Source organism: Pan troglodytes, chromosome 1 (assembly GCF_028858775.2).
Source record: "Pan troglodytes isolate AG18354 chromosome 1, NHGRI_mPanTro3-v2.0_pri, whole genome shotgun sequence".
Classification (NCBI taxonomy): Eukaryota; Metazoa; Chordata; class Mammalia; order Primates; family Hominidae; genus Pan; species Pan troglodytes.
The window spans coordinates 25,934,944-25,951,393 of record NC_072398.2 but is presented as its reverse complement, the minus strand read 5'-3'; the positions used below and the strand labels follow the sequence as shown (position 1 = coordinate 25,951,393).

The 16,450-nt window shown below is 48.9% G+C and overlaps 1 protein-coding gene and 1 long non-coding RNA gene across 4 annotated transcripts in view; one reads left to right on the top strand and one right to left on the bottom strand.

Annotated features, from left to right (window-relative positions):
* The window catches only part of TLR5 (toll like receptor 5), a 34,067-nt gene extending 17,929 nt beyond the window's left edge, over positions 1–16,138 (bottom strand). Inside the window, exons 1-4 of one of the 3 annotated variants that reach the window (XM_016922392.3) lie at positions 16,067–16,138; positions 10,104–10,189; positions 7,631–7,821; positions 5,410–5,574 (exon numbers count right to left, since the gene is read on the bottom strand). The gene's annotated coding sequence lies outside the window, so the exon portion shown is untranslated. Of the gene's footprint in view, positions 1–5,409; positions 5,575–7,630; positions 8,015–10,103; positions 10,190–16,066 lie in introns of those variants that run through there. The other 2 variants (XM_016922414.3, XM_054661584.1) reach the window with 2 other exon arrangements.
* On the top strand, positions 7,908–14,076 carry LOC107970289 (uncharacterized). Its single transcript, XR_001712820.3, has 2 exons — positions 7,908–8,109; positions 13,768–14,076. It is a non-coding gene; the product is annotated as an uncharacterized LOC107970289 (long non-coding RNA).
* Positions 16,139–16,450: the final 312 nt, after the last annotated feature.

The following is a 16,450-nucleotide window of genomic DNA, read 5'->3' as shown; positions in this document are numbered from 1 at the left end:
GGGCACCACAGCATGCGGATGCCTCCAGCTGAGCCAGGGCTGCTCTTGTGTCAAGTTAATGCTTGATCCCTAACAGATAATTCCAGTCACAGGCTTGCTGGCAGGCCTGGGGTTCTGAGTGGGGCTTGGGTTGGCTGTGGTCAGGTGGAAGTTACAGAGGGAATGCTTCTCCTGGCAGGTGCTGGGCCCAAACCTGGAGGGCCATTGGAACAGCAAGCATGGAGGACTCACTGTCTGAGAAAAACACTAATTCATTTCCAAATGGGTGTCTGAGAGAGTTTCTCCAAATTCACACAGGTATAAAATTCCTGGACCAATTCCAAAGTAGGTACAGCATGTGGGTTTAGCCTTGGATAAAGGCTCGAGGGCAGTGGACAAAGTGAACTCTTCCAGGACAAATACATTCTCTAGCTGCATAATACAGCATCCCACCGGAACCATGCCCAACAAATGGGCATTGTCAAGTCCAAAACATTGCTAGGGCCACAGTCCCTCCAGCCCAGCATTCTGCCTCTGACAACAGTTCCAGTAAAACAGACGGGGGATTGCAGTGCCATTAACCTCAGCACTTGCTCCCCAGGTGCAATTCTAACTCCCTTCATAAACCACCATGACTTGAAAGCTCTGCTGGAGTGATCGCTTTTTCATTCATCACTACCTCTTCTTGCACTGTATCTGGAATTTTTGTTTGTCCTAGAGTTACTCGTCCTAGGCCTGGGCTCCCACTATATGCCCGTCTGTCTTCAACAGGAGTCCCTGCTGGAGCTCTGCAGACTCCAGAGCAGTGGTGCCCACAGTGCAGTCTGGGAACAAGCAGCAGCAGCAGCACCTGGGCTTAGCGAGCAATGCAAATTACTGGGCCTTACCCCAGCCCCACTGAATCAGAAGCTCTGGGGCTGGGACCTGGCAGTGTTTTTAATGCATCTGGGTCATTCTGATGCATACCCATGTCTGAGAACCATGAGGCTAGAGTCTGGAGGGAGGACAGAAATAGACGCAAATCCCTATAATACCATATGGGGGGTTACCCTCGCCTGTATGCTCCTCCCCACACAGCTGGGAGCTCCCTCCCTTCCCTCATCCTCCCAGTCTTTTGTAGGTACTATTACTGGGTACCATTACTGTAGGTACCATTTTACGGATGAGGAAACTGAAGCCCAGAGAAGTTAAGTAACTTAAGGCCACGCAGCTGTCTACTGCATGTTAGCCTCTAAGCCTAGCATCTCTGGGCATGGCTGCATGTGTTGTTCAGGACCGGACCACAGTCCTGCTCCAGCCCATCTCTCAGTCATCATCTGCTGATCTGTGGTCACTTCCCCTCAATCACAAAGGGCCTTGGCCCTGGGTCCCAGTGGCAGGTTAGCCTCTCAACCTCTCCTCCCCTTCTACCTTCATCGTCATCTGGAGGTCCACCTTACCCCCAGAGTCGTTTATTCCTGACAATGGAACAATGTGGGAGTGAGGCAGTAGAATAGGGTCTGGAGGCAGGGAACCTAAGTCTGTTTCACACCGACTTCCTAGAACTAAATTGAAAGGAAAATCCTAACTTTCCATGCATAAGTAACAAAAGGACCAGACGCTACTCCCTTTGTCCTTTTCTGTGTGGCAGATGGGAAATTGGCTGTCCGCAACCAATCAGACTGATTGCAGGTGAGTCTTCATTTGCAACTTTGTTAAGTTCACTCCAGCCTCTGAATGACTGCTGTCCACAACCCATCAGACTGATGGCCTGTCGAGTCTTCATATGCATAGGAATATAACTGTAGCTTCTTCCTAGCCTCCGATTGGTTGCTTTTTGCATTTGCACCCTCTTTGCTTTTTGCTTTGCTGGGTATTTTGTCCAATTCTTTGTTCAAAACGCCAAGAACCTGGACAACCTCCAGTCAAGACCCTCTACCAGTGACAGGAAGGCCTTCTCTCCGACCCTCCTCACAACCGCCCTCTCCAGCTGTTGCGCGTGCTCACTTCTCTGCACCATTCCCTGACGGCCTTGAAAGTGCCCTTGAACTGTCCTTGCCTTTCATGGTGTCAGCCTCTTCATGCCTCCCCACCATTCCAGGTACTCCGGGCTTTCTTTTCAAACCTCTTTCGACACCTCCAAGTGCTGAGCCTCCTTGCTTTTCTAGCCCATCTGCCAGCCTCCTGCACGTCTACACCTGACGGCTGGGCTCCTGTCGCAGAAACCATGCGCCGGGCACATTGGGGCCCACATAAATGTGCAGTGTCCAATACGCCATGTGGTCAGCACGACTTCTCCACGTCTCCTCTTTCTCTTCTTCCTGCAGAGTGAGCCCATCCGTCCACCAGGTTGCCCTTGCCCCTAGCCCACCAGGCCCTGGCCGTCAGCAGCGGACCTGCCGCGGTTTCTGGACTAGAAAGGCCCTGCTCCCGACCGACCCGGAGCGCGCTGCTGCCCTCTACCGGTCATCCGTGCGGCCGGACACCGTGTCAGGCCCGCGAGGAGGGCTCTGCCGCAGTCCCAGGGAACAGCACCCAGCAGCGCCACTGGGAGAGGAAGCTGGGGTCAGGGAGGTATGACTGGGCCCCAGGCAGCTCACACTCAGGCTAACAAGGTCAGGGAGGGAGGGCAGCTCACTCGTGCAAACGTGAGTGCAAAATGCACTCCACGGCCAGGAACAGGCAGTCCGTTCATGCGGGCAAAATGGAAAGCGAGCTCCTACCCAGGTTTCTCCTCAGAGCCATCACACGCCTGAGCAGCAAGTCATTAGCATCAGGGATTAACACAGCGGGGTAAACGTCTGACAACTAACTACTGTTCTCTAAAGAGGACTCAGAGAATCAGCACACGAGGTTTCTGTGCACTGCAGAACGGTTGATTTATTTACTGAAGCCCGGTGGTCTCATTAGGGTCTGTTTGCCTCTCTAGGTCTTTATGATTCCGTAATGCAAAGCACGTCTATTAAGTGTAGCCTAAATTTCCCTTTTATGTGCACTTTTATGTGCAGTCTTTATTCCATTAGCAATGGGTGGGGGCTGGGGCGTACCCTGAGAGACTATCAAATGCCCTGCCAAATTCCTAGAGTTGCTAGAAAAGGGTAACCCTGTCAGGATGGAAACAAGCTGAGTTCTCTGTGACTGGCCATTGAGAAACACAGGCTGACATACGGGGATCCCCGCACCGTTCCACAGAGCGGCAGACCACCTACTAAACCTCTTCTAGAAATTTGTCCACAGTTGCTGTCAAGCTCACTGGTTTGTGGTTTAAAAGCCCACCTGTGTCCCTTTTTGTGAATCAGAATTTTGTTCCCGAGGCCAGGTATTGTTTGGTTCTCTTTAACTCACTGTGTTGCCAGCACCTAGAATGTAGTATGTTGGCAAATATCTGCTGAATGAATGAATTTGCTCACATCCTGCCTGGTGCCTCCCTCCCTCTTCGTGGCCCTGCAGAAAAGGCTGCCAGGTGCAGAGGGCTCCTCTGCCAGTTCTCTGGGTTCCTTGGATGGGCCAGTCTGAGAAGGACTTGGGCAGATTCAGAACAGCCCCACGTCACTTGCTTGCTTCTTTCTCTCCTACCTGGGCCATCACTTCTCTCCTGCCAGGGAGTGGTTATCTGCTAGTATTATACCATTGCACCATCTGCTTCTGAGAGTGAGCTTGTTGCTTCCTTCTTCCTTATCTGAACAGAGCTTGAAAAATCATTTTGCATATTTGTAGCATTTCCCCCAAATTCAGAGCATTTAGGGCTACAGCCATTCTGAGACCTTTCTCACTGGTCAGACACTGCCTCATATTCATCTTTGCTCATGGATCCTTATTTCTGTCTTTAGTGTATATATCCTTAAAATCTAACCAGGAGGGTGAGGTCATTCTGGTTTCCTTAATTCCCAGCTGGAAGAAGCCTTAAGCAGGGCATCAATGATGTTGGTGGCCAGTTCTGTGAATTTCACGTCAGGATGCCTCCAGCATCCATTCCCCTTCTTCCAATTCTGCAGCCACTGCTTGGCTGCAAGGCTCCACTGCCTCCTCTCTAGATATGGGAGACACCACCTTGCTAGTCTCCCACAGTAAGCCTGACCCTGACACACACACCCCTCACTTACTATCTGAGGGGGCTTCCTAGGGCATGACTCTGATTAGAAGTCTTCACTGACTCCTCATGCTCATGTCACTCAAACTCTTCAGGATGACCTCAGGGTCCCCACCACAGACTCTAAGTGAATTCTGGAATGGTTGACTAGACAGGCCCTCAGGGCTTGAACCCTTTCATTTCACAGAGCGGGAAACTCCAGCCACCCTGCCTTCCTGGCTGTATCTACACTGGCGTCCCATCACTGCCTTGTGCTCGAGATCTAACTTGCCATTCGCAGAGTCTGCCCTCATCCCCATTCTCTCAGCTTAGGCTGGTCCTGGGGCTTGGAATGCTCATGAACGTCTCATCTGCTCATCCCATTCCAACTCCCCCGTCAAAGGCCACCTCAGAAGCCACCTCTGCCATGAGAATTCTACATGCACTTCTCACACTTCTATGTGCACTAGTTTGTTTTTGTTTTTTTTTGTTTTGCGGCAAGATCTCGCTCTGTTACCCAGGCTGGAGTGCAGTGGTGCAATCAGGGCTTACTGCAGCCACAATCTCCTGGGCTCAAGTGATGCTCCCATCTCAGCTTTCCAAGTAGTCGGGACTACAGCCTTGTACCACCATGCCCAGCTAATTTTTGTTGTTGTTGTTGTTTTTGTTTTGTAGAGACAGGGTTCCACCATGTTGCCCAGACTGGTCTCGAACTCCTGGGATCCAGCGATCCACCTGCCTCGGCCTCCCAAAGTGTTGGGATTCCAGGCATGAGCCACCATGCCTGGCCTACATGCACTCTTTATCTCTGTCCCCTGGTATTCTGGGTACATTTCCATAATGGTATTTTTATTATATTATGCCTTCTCCACTAGATTGTAAGTCTTGAGGGGCAGGCACTCAGTTTCATTCATGCAGGATCCCCCTGTAGTACCTGGCACAACTTAAGTACCCCAGCAATATTTTTCTCCATTAATATTTTGAAGACAGGACTGGGCATGGTGGCTCATGCCTGTAATCCCAGCACTTTGGGAGGCCAAGATGGGAGGACTGCTTGAGCCCAGGAGTTCTATACCAGCCTGGGCCACATAGTGAGACCTTGTCTCTACAAAAAACAGAAAAATTAGCCAGGCATGCTGGTGTGCACCTGTAGTCTGAGCTATTTGGGAGGCTGAGGCTGGAGGATCCATTAAGCCTAAGAGTTTGAGGCTGCAGTGAGCTATGATCACACTGCTTTATTTCAGCCTGGGCGACAGAGAGACCTTATATGTATATTTGTACATATGTGTATATATATGTACAAATATGCATATATTTACATATGTATCATACACACACAGACACACACACACTTATGACACATTTTTACCAGAAGCACTTACCTCGTTGTCCTAGCAGAAGGGACTTCTAGTATGTTCTTATTCTAGGGGCAGAGGGTCCCTGGTTGTTTCAAGACTTCAGTTCCTGAGACTATAGGAATCTCATCACAGTGATGGTAGTCAGTATTTTATTTTTTGGTGAATCAGGAGAAAGGACTTTTTGTTTTCCTAAGGGAAAATAGGAAAGCTAATTAAGAAGAAGAAACAAAAAATATTATGTAGATATTTTTCTATGCCATACAGCAGTTTTCTTGTGGAAGAATTGCAAACTTTCTGTGTATCTCTACTAAATGGAATTTTAATTGGAAAAGATCAAGACCATTTTGTAAATCAAGGCGGACAGAACACCAAGGTTGAAGGGACCTTGAGAAATCTCTGGCCCAGCCTCTTGTTCAGAAGGTGGGTGTCTAAGCCATTTAGTTCCTCTGGGACCTAAAAATCTCTTTCATGACATTTCTGGGGTCATTTGGTTTCCAAAGACTCAAGCACAAGGATGAGGACAATTCCACTGTCCCTATTGTCCAGTGAGCAGAGAACCTCCAGACAAAATGGTCTTGCGGCTCTCTAGGGACAGATAGAACTAAGGTCACCATGAGAGTGAGACATTTCTAAGCCGTACATCTAGGTAAATTATGGCTGTGTTAGAAGACAGTGCACAGTTATTGGATTTCGGGTTTCGGGTGAACAATGTCCTGAAAGTTGAAGAGTTGGCTCATAGTGCTTTTCATTATTTGATAGATGATTAACTCAGAGAGGTTAAGCACTTGTCTAAGATCTCACATTTATTACATTGTGGAGCTCGGATTTGAATCCCGCTGCAAACTTAGTTGTCACTGTGACCTTTGAACAAAACAAAATTGAATATGCTGCAAAACATCCACAGAGCCGCAAAGCGAGCTCGGAACCTGAAACGGCCCGCCCGAGACCTCCTTGAAACGGTGATTCTGATTCATCAGGGCTGTGGCTGCAGGACCTGAGAGTCTGCGTTTCTAACGGGCTCCCACGTGATGCTGCTGGTGGTCCACTGACCACACTGTTAGCGGTGAGAACCTAAGAGTCTGTAATTGCCTCCCTGCTCATTATCCCCATGCCCACGTGAGCTGCCTCGTTCTTCCAGGATAAGGCATGACTAAGATGCTGCACGATTGGTTTTGAGAAGGGGCTATACTAATACATTCACTTCCCCTTCCTCCCCATTTTTCTCAGCGCTGAAGAGTGAAGCATCAAAGAGTACCTCAAAGAAGATTCATGTGAGGCTTTGAGGAGGAGGGGATGGATGGGTCATATCGCTTTACTAGGAGCTAAGGAAACAGGACAGCTTGGGTGCGACTTCTGATTTCAGGAGATGCGCTTTCCCTAGAGACCAGCAGAGGGCGCAAAAGGGGCAGGGACCGAGGGGGAGGAGCCCGCGGAGCCGCGGCCGGAGAGTCGAGCCGGGCGCGGGGAGCTGCAAGCGGCCCTGAGCTGAGCTCCACTGGGAAGTTCCTATCGCTTGCGCAGTAGACTGCATTTAGACGTTTCAATGACAACTAAATTTGTAGCTGGATTCAAATCCTAGCTCCACAGTTTAGTAGGTGTGTGAGCTTGGGCGAGTGCTGAACCTCTCTAAGCATCAGTTTACTGCCTATAAAATCACAGCAATAATAGTTTCTACCTCCCACCCCCGCCGCCCCTACCCCAGCAGCAACAGCCTGCTTCCGGCTTCCAGGGATCCTCCAGTGCCCAAACCAGAATATCCAGTTACCCATGCTTAATACTCCAACAGTTCTTGCTTGCTGAAGTAGGCAGCCATCATTTACGCAACTACACCTTACCAGAAACGCCTTCCCTTTAGAACACTGAAGGGGAAAGTTAGAGAGGGAAAGGAAATTTCTCAAGGCACTGGGGTGATTTTGTGTTTCTTTAGCATGAGTTACCGGAAAGCTTCCTCTGTTTTCTTTACTGTCTTTAGGTGGTGCTTCCCAGCATCAAAAAACAACAAAAACAGCAGCAAGCAAAGGCGCTGATACTCTGAAAAGTTATGTTGAAAACTCACATGGTTTAGGTACAGAATGGCTTCCCCGTTGTTTGCACATTATAACTCTTTAGCACTGATTGAAAAGAAATAATTTTAAAGCATCTGATTGAAAGAAATAATTTTTAGTGATTATTAAAAACGAACAACTAGCACAACATTTAAAATCGTCGGGAAAAGGTAGCTCGCCCAGAAAGTGAACATCCCTACCTGTCTCCAGGTTCGGATAGCGCCAATATTCTCAATTAGAAAATTAACATCTGAGGCTCCGACATCTTCCCTGGATGCTACTCAGCTAAATCCTGTGTATTGATGGGCAAAGTCAATTGCCAGGAAAGCTGGGCAACTATAAGGTCAGGGAGCTGGAGCAGATGAGAGTAGGGAAGTCCAATATAGCATCCCTGAAAGTAATGACACAGACAATCTGCTAAGCGCTGCAAAAATCATTTGGATTGTGATGTAAATTGGAAACAGCTGGGGTGGGGGTGGTGACCGGCAACTAGGAACCCTATTAACCTGATCAGTTAGATACGAAATGGGAATGTGAAGAGAGAGTATCAAACACTTGAGAACTGTTCTGAGAGGGATGGGTAGCCTGTGCTGGGCTAGCAAAGGAATCAAGAGAAAGCCTCCCAGGCAGATAAAATCCAATGCACCCTGCAGCTGCTGGAGACACCCCCTGATGCAAGGTAAGCCCTGAAGAGGTTGAGAAGGAAAGGTGGGGGGCACTCAGGCCAGGATGAGGATGCCCTGAGAGGAAGATGATTTCACTGGTGTTGCCCGAGGGACTGTAAGCAGGGACAGGCGAGGCTGGGGAGCGCACCCCTGCTGGAAGCACACGTCCCCACCCTGTGCCCAGTGTCCTGGGACCCAAAGGAGGTTTACTGCATGTGGAATCTGCCTGGGCAGGCTGCTCAGGGTGGCTGTGCTCCATTCTGAGTCAGGGCAGGGAGTCAGCTAGTTGATTTGGCTCCAACTTGCTAGTAGTGGTTACTTCCGAGATACATGAGACCATGGCAAAAATGCTGGGCTGGGAGAGGATAAATATCGGTTCTAGTCCTCCTTCAGCCACAGTCTGGGTATCCCAGACAAGTCTAACTTTCATTGTCCTCAGCTTCTGCATATGTATAACGGTGAGTTTGAAATGGAAGCATTTTTACATCCTTGTTAACTCTGAAGTTATCTAAGGAAACTTGCTGAGTATCATCATGACAGCAATCATAGACCAGGGCCAATCCTCCCTGAAGCAGAACATTCCTTCTTCATTCTGGCAAATTTGCAAGCCTGTTACACTGGATCTTGAAGATACATAGTGGAAAATGATGTTATTAATGTACCGATGAAAAAAATGGATCCACATATATCCTAGCTTTAAATAGCAACTTTTCCCCCCTCAAGAAATTACCCTCAGAGGAGCTTGTGTCTGCGGCTAGATATTTTGAGATTTGACTTTTTTTTTCCCCCTCTCCTTGTATTTCTACTTTCCTAGGCTCACCTCCAACTCTGTAGCCAGCTCCCTAGTCATTGGCCCAGGGCAGGTATATGTCAGAACCCTACCAGGAATAGCCTGCAAGTTCTTCTGGCTTCGATTTCCCAAACAGGGCCTTAGGTTGGGGACACAAAGTCTTTGCCAAGTTGGGGGAAGAGGGGTGGGGGGTGCTGATGGGTAAAGCAGAGAGACATGCTTCTAGAAACAGGAAGACAGGAAGGGAAAAGGGGTCTGTCAGTACCAGGAAGACAGGACTCTGGCAGGACCCCTGTGAGTTAGCTATGTGGTCTGGAAGCAGTGAGGACTTGCTAGGCAAGACAGGCACAAGAGTGCATTCAGTGGTAACCCGTGCCCCTGGGATCTTGGCAATGCATAAGAGATCTGAAATTGTGACACAGTGACACAACCTGGGGTGATTTCTATGGTTGCCGGCCAGATAAGATGAAGGCTCTAAACCAATATTAATATCTAGAAAATAGAGGAGAGGCAGTATTTCTTGCACATCTGTGCATGCTAGAGATTCACACTCACTACCCTTTTGGTTCACAGGTTGGGAAATAAAATAAAAGGTAGTCTTGAAGCTATCTGAAGCCAGTTATATCTCTGACCAAGATGAGGAGGAATCTCAGACCCCAGAAACTCAGGACTAAAAGTGACTTCTGATTTTGCCTTTATCATGGTCTTCTGAGTTCAAATCCAGACAGTTTCCCTGACTGTAAAATGGGATGGTTATGAAGAGTAAATGAGATGGGACATATAGCTTATATTTTTTGGTTCCTTGCAATACTTTGCATGTGGCAGATTGCTTGTTGACTATCAAAGTATTTATTGACTGTTTTTTTTTATTTTTATTTTTTTTTTTGAGACAGAGTCTCACTCTGTCACCCAGGCTAGAGTGCAGTGATGTGATCGTGGTGCAGCCTTGAACTTCCCCGGCTCAGGTGATCCTCCCACCTCAGCTTCCCAAGTAGCTGGGGCTACAGGCACATGCTACCATGCCCAGCTAATTTTTCTATTTTTTGTAGAAGAGGGTCTCGCCATGTTGCCCAGGCTGGTCTCGAACTCCTGGGATCAAGAGATGTGCCCGCCTCAGCATCCCAAAGTGCTGGGATTACAGGCGTGTGCCATTGTCCCTGGCGTTATTGACTATTAAAGCTAGTCCAACCCTCAGTGAACCTGGGTCCAGAGAGATACCTGGTTTGGTGACTGTGGGGAAGCCATGTTGTCAGTAGCATCAGGAGTATGAATCTTGTAGTAGTGTCAGGAACATGAACATCAATCTATGGTAAAATACAAACTTACTTATCTTGAATTTAGCATAGTGGTTTAAGTACATGGACCCTGAAGACGGATATGTTAAGCTTGAATACTGGTTCACCACTTACCCCTCAAAGGTACTCACAATGGTCTGTAGCTCAGAGTAACTGCTATGCATGCATTTGCTATTATTGCTGGTGTTATTAATTTGTGCACAGTAAAAGAGAAAATGCCTGACTAGCACTGTTAGGAAGGAAAGTTGTTTGGAAGCATTTGAGGGAGGCTCATTACAGGCCAGTGAAGTGAGAACCAGTGATTTCTGTGTTGCAACACCCTGTCACTGGATTTAGCAATACCATGACTTTGGCAATTCCTCAGAAAGAAAGTTCTATGGGGCACTTGCAGGGGACAGGAAAGGAGGAGAGGAAGGTTTAAATGAAATATAACCAAGTGAACAATATGAATATTTATCCATATTCCTTTAGCATAAATGAGCTCCTTCCCTAGTGTGGTCAAAGACAGGCAGATCTCTCTTACCAGAAACAAACAGAAAGTCTTCTCTTGAGCAGACCCCTCCTTCCTTCTTTCTTTTATGGCCAAATTCCTCAGACAAAAAGTCTAAAAACCCCACCCAATGTTTCCATTGCCCAGTAACTCAGTAACTAGCCTCTCTTTAACCTCCTCAGGTCTGGCTTTTAAAATTTTTTTTTTTTGAGACCAGGTCTCATTGTATCACCCAGACTGGAGTGAGGTGGTGCGATCAGAGCTCACTGCAGCCTTGAACTCCTGGGTTCAAGTGATCATCCCACCTCAGCTTCTGGAGTAGCTGGGGCTATAGGCATGTGCCACCATGCCCAGATAATTTTTGTGTGTGGGGGTAGGGGTGGAGGGGTCTCACTATGTTGCCCAGACTGGTCTTGAACTATTGGTTTCAAACAATCCTCCTACCTTGGCCTCCCAAGGTATTACAGGCATGAACTACTGTACCCAGCCTCTTTCTTTTATGAATCTCCTTGTGGGTTTTGTTTTGTTTTGTTTAGCATTGGGCAGCTTTGGCCACCTATTTCTTCTTGAAATATCTCTTCCTTTGGCTTCCTTAGTTTTTTCCCTATCTTTCTATCATTCTATTTTCCAACAGATACTTTTCTTTTTCCCACCCCCATGGCTTCCAGGTTTCCCCAAGACCTTGTTCTCTGCTTCAGGCTTCTTCCATCAGTGACCACATTTGCTTTCACAAGTTAAACTGTCGCCACTATGCTCCCAAAATCTTTCTCTAGGCCTGACCTCACGTGTACTTAAAGTGTGTGTTTCAGTTGACTCTAGAACATTTCCTTTTTAACATCAGACTCAATATGTCTCAAAGTGACTTGATATTTTGAATTTTGAAAATCCTCCAGGAAACAAAAAAATTTTTGCTTAGTACTCAGAGACATATAAGTGGACTTCTCCCCAGGCCAGGGAATCCTACCCCTGCAGGACACCATCTCCACCTGCCTCATAGGTTTGATGGAACCTTGTCCCTTACTCTTTGATATGGTTTGGCTGTGTCCCCACCCAAATCTCATCTTGAATTGTAGCTCCCATAATTCCCACGTGTTGAGGGAGGAACCCAGTGGGAGGTAACTGAATCCTGGGGGCAGGTCTTCTGCGTGCTATTCTTGTGATAATGAATAAGTCTCACGAGATTTAATGGTTTTATAAATGGGAGTTCCCCTGCACATGCTCTCTTGGCTGCCGCCATGTAAGATGTGACTTTGCTCCGCCTTGCCTTCCACAATGATTGTGAGGCCTCCCCAACCATGTGGAACTGTGAGTCAATTAAACTTCTTTCCTTTATAAATTACTCAGACTCAGGTATATCTTTATTAGCAGTGTGATAACAGACTAATACACTCTCTTTATATAACTCATCACCAAATTCTAGTTTTCCCCTTCCAGATGTCTCTAGATTTGTCCTTCGTTTGATATTTTTATCACTCTGGTTCAGCCTACCATCCAATGCTTATTGGACACCATCTCCTAGGAACAATGTTAGCTGATGGGGGATACATCAAGGATTAACCCAATCACTGCCTTCAGGGAGCTAACCAGCAGGGAGATGGCCAAGTAACCAGCAGCCATAAGAGGGTGTGATAAATGCTGTTAGAGGCTGTGCAGGGTGCTATGGAGCACAGAGGAGAACTTGAAAACCCAGCCTGAGGGGCCTCTGCACATAGGGGATTCAGATCTGGAGTATTAATGATCAGGAATTAGCTAGGGAGAGCAGCCTGGCCAAGGCTGCCAAACAGCATGAACAAAGGAGAAGAGAGAGCCTAGGCCTGGGGAGCTACCTGGGGCTGCAGTGGCTCAGAAGGTAGATTTGTGGGTTCAAGGTGGGAGCTGGTGGAAGATGAGGCTAAAGAGGATATGCTGGGGGCAGATCAAGAAGACTCTAGAATTCTATAGTGAAGGCAATAGGGGGTGCTATGAGTTTTGAGCACCACCACTGCGTTACACTCAGACTCCTCAAGGCCTCTAGGAACTGGCTCCATCTAATTTATCCAATCTGAGACTCCCTGTAACACATAACCTGTGCCTTCTACTCCAAGTTGGTGGGGCACTTCACTGCTACCTATAAGGGCTTGAATTTCAATCAAGAATCATTTATCAAACGCCTCTTATGTGCCAGACACCAAATTTGGCTCAGGGGAGCCCTAGGTAAGTGAGACACAGCTCTGCTTCAGTGAGTGAGTCAAAGATCCCTTAACTCCTATGGACAATACAGAGCTTCAACAGAGGTCTATGCAAGGACCAATGGAGAACAAAGGAGAAACCCTCCAACTCTGCTCAAACACTCGGGTAGGGGCCTGCCAGGGAAGTCTTCACTGGAGAAGGTGCCATTTGAGCTGCTTCTTAAAAAATGTAGAGGATTGCTCAGCAGAGCATTTTGAGCATAGGACAGTAGGCATAAAGTGAAGGAGGCACACAAAAAAGGCATGCTCACGCCTGTAATCCCAGCACTTTGGGAGGCCAAGGCAGGTGGATCACCTGAGGTCAGGAGTTCGAGACCAGCCTGGCCAACATGGTGAAATCTCATCTCTGCTAAAAATACAAAAATTAGCTGAGCATGGTGGTACGTGACTGTAGTCTCAGCTACTTGGGAGGCTGAGGCAGGAGAATTACTTAAACCCAGGAGGCGGAGGTTGCAGTGAGCCAAGATCACACGAATGCACTCCAGCCTAGGTGACAGAGTGAGACTCTGTCTCAAAAAAAAAAAAAAAAAAAAAAAAAAAAAGGCATGGTTAGAATGCTATAAGAAGGGCATCATGGCTGGGTGAGGAAGAGAGTGGCAGGACTCACAGCCAGAATTCCTGGAAGGCAGGAATTTGGATTGGCTCTGGGCAGCAAGTGCCTTTGGTTATTCTGAGCTTCATATATCCTCATGCTTCCTTTCCTAGGCCTGGCCCAGCCCTTGATGGTCATTCTTAGGTCAAGCTGAACACCAGCTGGCTCTGTGAAGCTCTCTCTTCCTTTCCCAGTCAGTCTGCACTAGCTGTCTTCTTTGAGCTAGCAGATGCTGCCACATACTTTCGCACTTAATTGCTCTCTAATTGTTTCACAGGTGCTGGTTTTGTCTTCCTACTTAGACCTAGGAGCTTTTGGACAGCAGGGACTATGCCTCAAACTTGGGTTTGTCCCAGAGAGCGGAAGACACTATACGCTGTTGCTCTCACATTAAGGGACCAAGGCTGGGAATCACTTAAGCTTCAGAAATCTGATTGAAGCTTTGGATCTGCCTTCTGCATTCTTTTCCACAATGTTAAGAGTGAAACAAACACATCTGGAAGCAGTAACTGGACATTCCAGTGCTGTCTGCTGTTTAAGTCTGTCAGTATACAGAGACAAATAAATAGGAGAGTTTTGCTTTCAACACTCAGCAGAGCCAAACTTCCTGATGCACGGGAATGAACAACGGAGGCACTGTTCTGGAAACACCGTCCTCCAGAGAGGCGCTCCCTCCTCAGAAACAACACCGAAAACCTGGCAGGGATGGTGATGTAGGTGCATTCAGACAATGGCACCTACATGCTTTTTGCTTTGCTCAGAGCTGTAAATATCCAAAGAGGTGATCCTCTGCCATCATTTTGGAAGGAAGAATCAGTCAGACTGATAATTAGGGTCATACACACAGGCACGGTCATACTGATTGTTGAAATTTAGATTATTTTTGGCCCAGCACAGTGGCTCACACCTGTAATGCCAGCACTGTGGGAGGCCAAGACAGGCGGATCACCTGAGGTCAGGAGTTTGAGATCAGCCTGACCAACATGGTGAAACCCCATTTCTACTAAAAACACAAAAATTAGCCAGGCGTAGTGGTGGGTACCTGTAATCCCAGCTACTTGGGAGGCTGAGGCAAGAGAATCGCTTGAACCCGGGAGGCAGTGGTTGCAGTGAGCCCAGATTGTGTCACTGCAGTCCAGCCTGGGCGGCAGAGTGAGACTGTCTCAAAAAAAAAATTACATATATATATATATAGAGAGAGAGAGAGAGAGAGAGAGAGAAAGAAAGAGAGAGAGAGAGAGAGAGAGAGAGAGATTATTTTTGTACTGCTTAGTAATTAGCTTTATCCCGGTCTCTCCTCTGGGACCTCCCCTGGAATTTCCCCACAATCCAGTAACTGAATAATTAGCATCCAGCCCCACAGAACTTCTCCCAGGGCCCTGCTCCAGGGCTTCCCTTCTGACTGGCTGTGCATGGCACACTGGGAATTGTTTTCTGCCCACAAGAACAAGGGTGAACTGAGTCAAGGAGTCCAAGAGATCTTGGACGCACTTCTCAGAATTCGGAGGGGCTGGGTAAATGCAGGAGAAAACTGATGAAAGCACATAGGCCCTGCAAGAGCCTGACTGCTCCTGCACGGTAGCTACCCCTAGCATTAGCGGGGAGTCACCAATGCCTCTTCCAGGCACTGAGCAAGAGGGCGGCATTACAGATGCACCTGCCGTCCAAACAGATCATCTCATTGATTAGGTCACTGCTCAGCAACAGTATCTGAAGGACACTAGGGCTACGCTGCTTGTTTGCAGTTCACGGTGTTGGACGGATGTGTTCCCAACACTAGGTAACAACACCGCTCTCCCTCCTCCGGGAGAAAGCCGCAGCCATTGATTCCCACCCAACAGGGCCTCAGCGCCTTCCCAGGGCAGAACCCTCACTCCTGCAACCACCAATCACCCAAGCCACAGCATGGTCCCAGACCCACCCTCGCCCCTTAGGAAATGGCTTTCCGATTGTGTTTTCACAGGAGCGTGGCCACTGGGCGATGATATTCACAGGCAGGCTTTTTTCCCCCCCTCTCAACATAAAGGCCAGCAATATTTACCACGGAGTCTTGGCCAGTGTGCATTGCCTGGTGCTGTGGGGTGGGGTGTTTAGGGCCTTTTGTTGAGCAGCTCAGTGACTTTCTGGGATTTCCATGGCCCTGCTGGAGATGGCCCTCTGTCTCCCTTTTCCAAGGAAGAAAGTGACTGGGGACAAGCCACCTGCCTCTTCCACAGGGTGGGGGCGAGAGTGACAGCGAGACAGCACAAGAAGGACCCACTCTGTTTCAAAGCGAGGATGTGAGTGACTTCGTCAGTGCCGAGGTCTCCTCGTCTCCAACCTGCCAGGCACAGGGCACCCACATGACACGCTCACCCCGTCCCTGGGCCGAGGGACCCCACGTCTCGCGGGTACCGCGGGGCAGAGAGCACTGCCTAGTGAGGCGGCGCGAGTTGGACATAGACTGGAAAATAGACCCGGACAGCCCGGGAGGAGGGCGGAGAGGAGTCCGACCTCCTCAGGCAGCCGCGTCCCCGCCCCGCGCTGCCTACGACTTAGGGCCCCCGGCCCATCCCCTGCCGCTGCAGGGCGCTCACCTCTGGGACGCCTCCCCGCGCCGCCCGCGCCACGGTTGGCTCTTCCCGGACGCAGAAGCGGCGCCCTCGCTCGGGCTCCAGAAAACCTCGCGGCCCCGCCCACGGAAGGGTCCGCCCACCTGCCAGGCCACGCCCCCGTCTCGGCCACGCCGCAGCTCAGGGTTTTCTCTGAGGGCTGTTGAGAGGCTAGACCCGGGGAGAGGAGGCAGAGGTTATACTCCGGTCTCTGCAGACTCCCACAGTGTCTATCGAGATCACACATGCCAGCATTGCCCCCTCCCATCCTCTCCTCATCGTACGGAGGAGGAAACCCAGGCCGAAGACCTGAAGTGTCCAAAAGCACAGCCAGGCCAAAGAGAAGCACCATCCCATGTTCTCCCACTC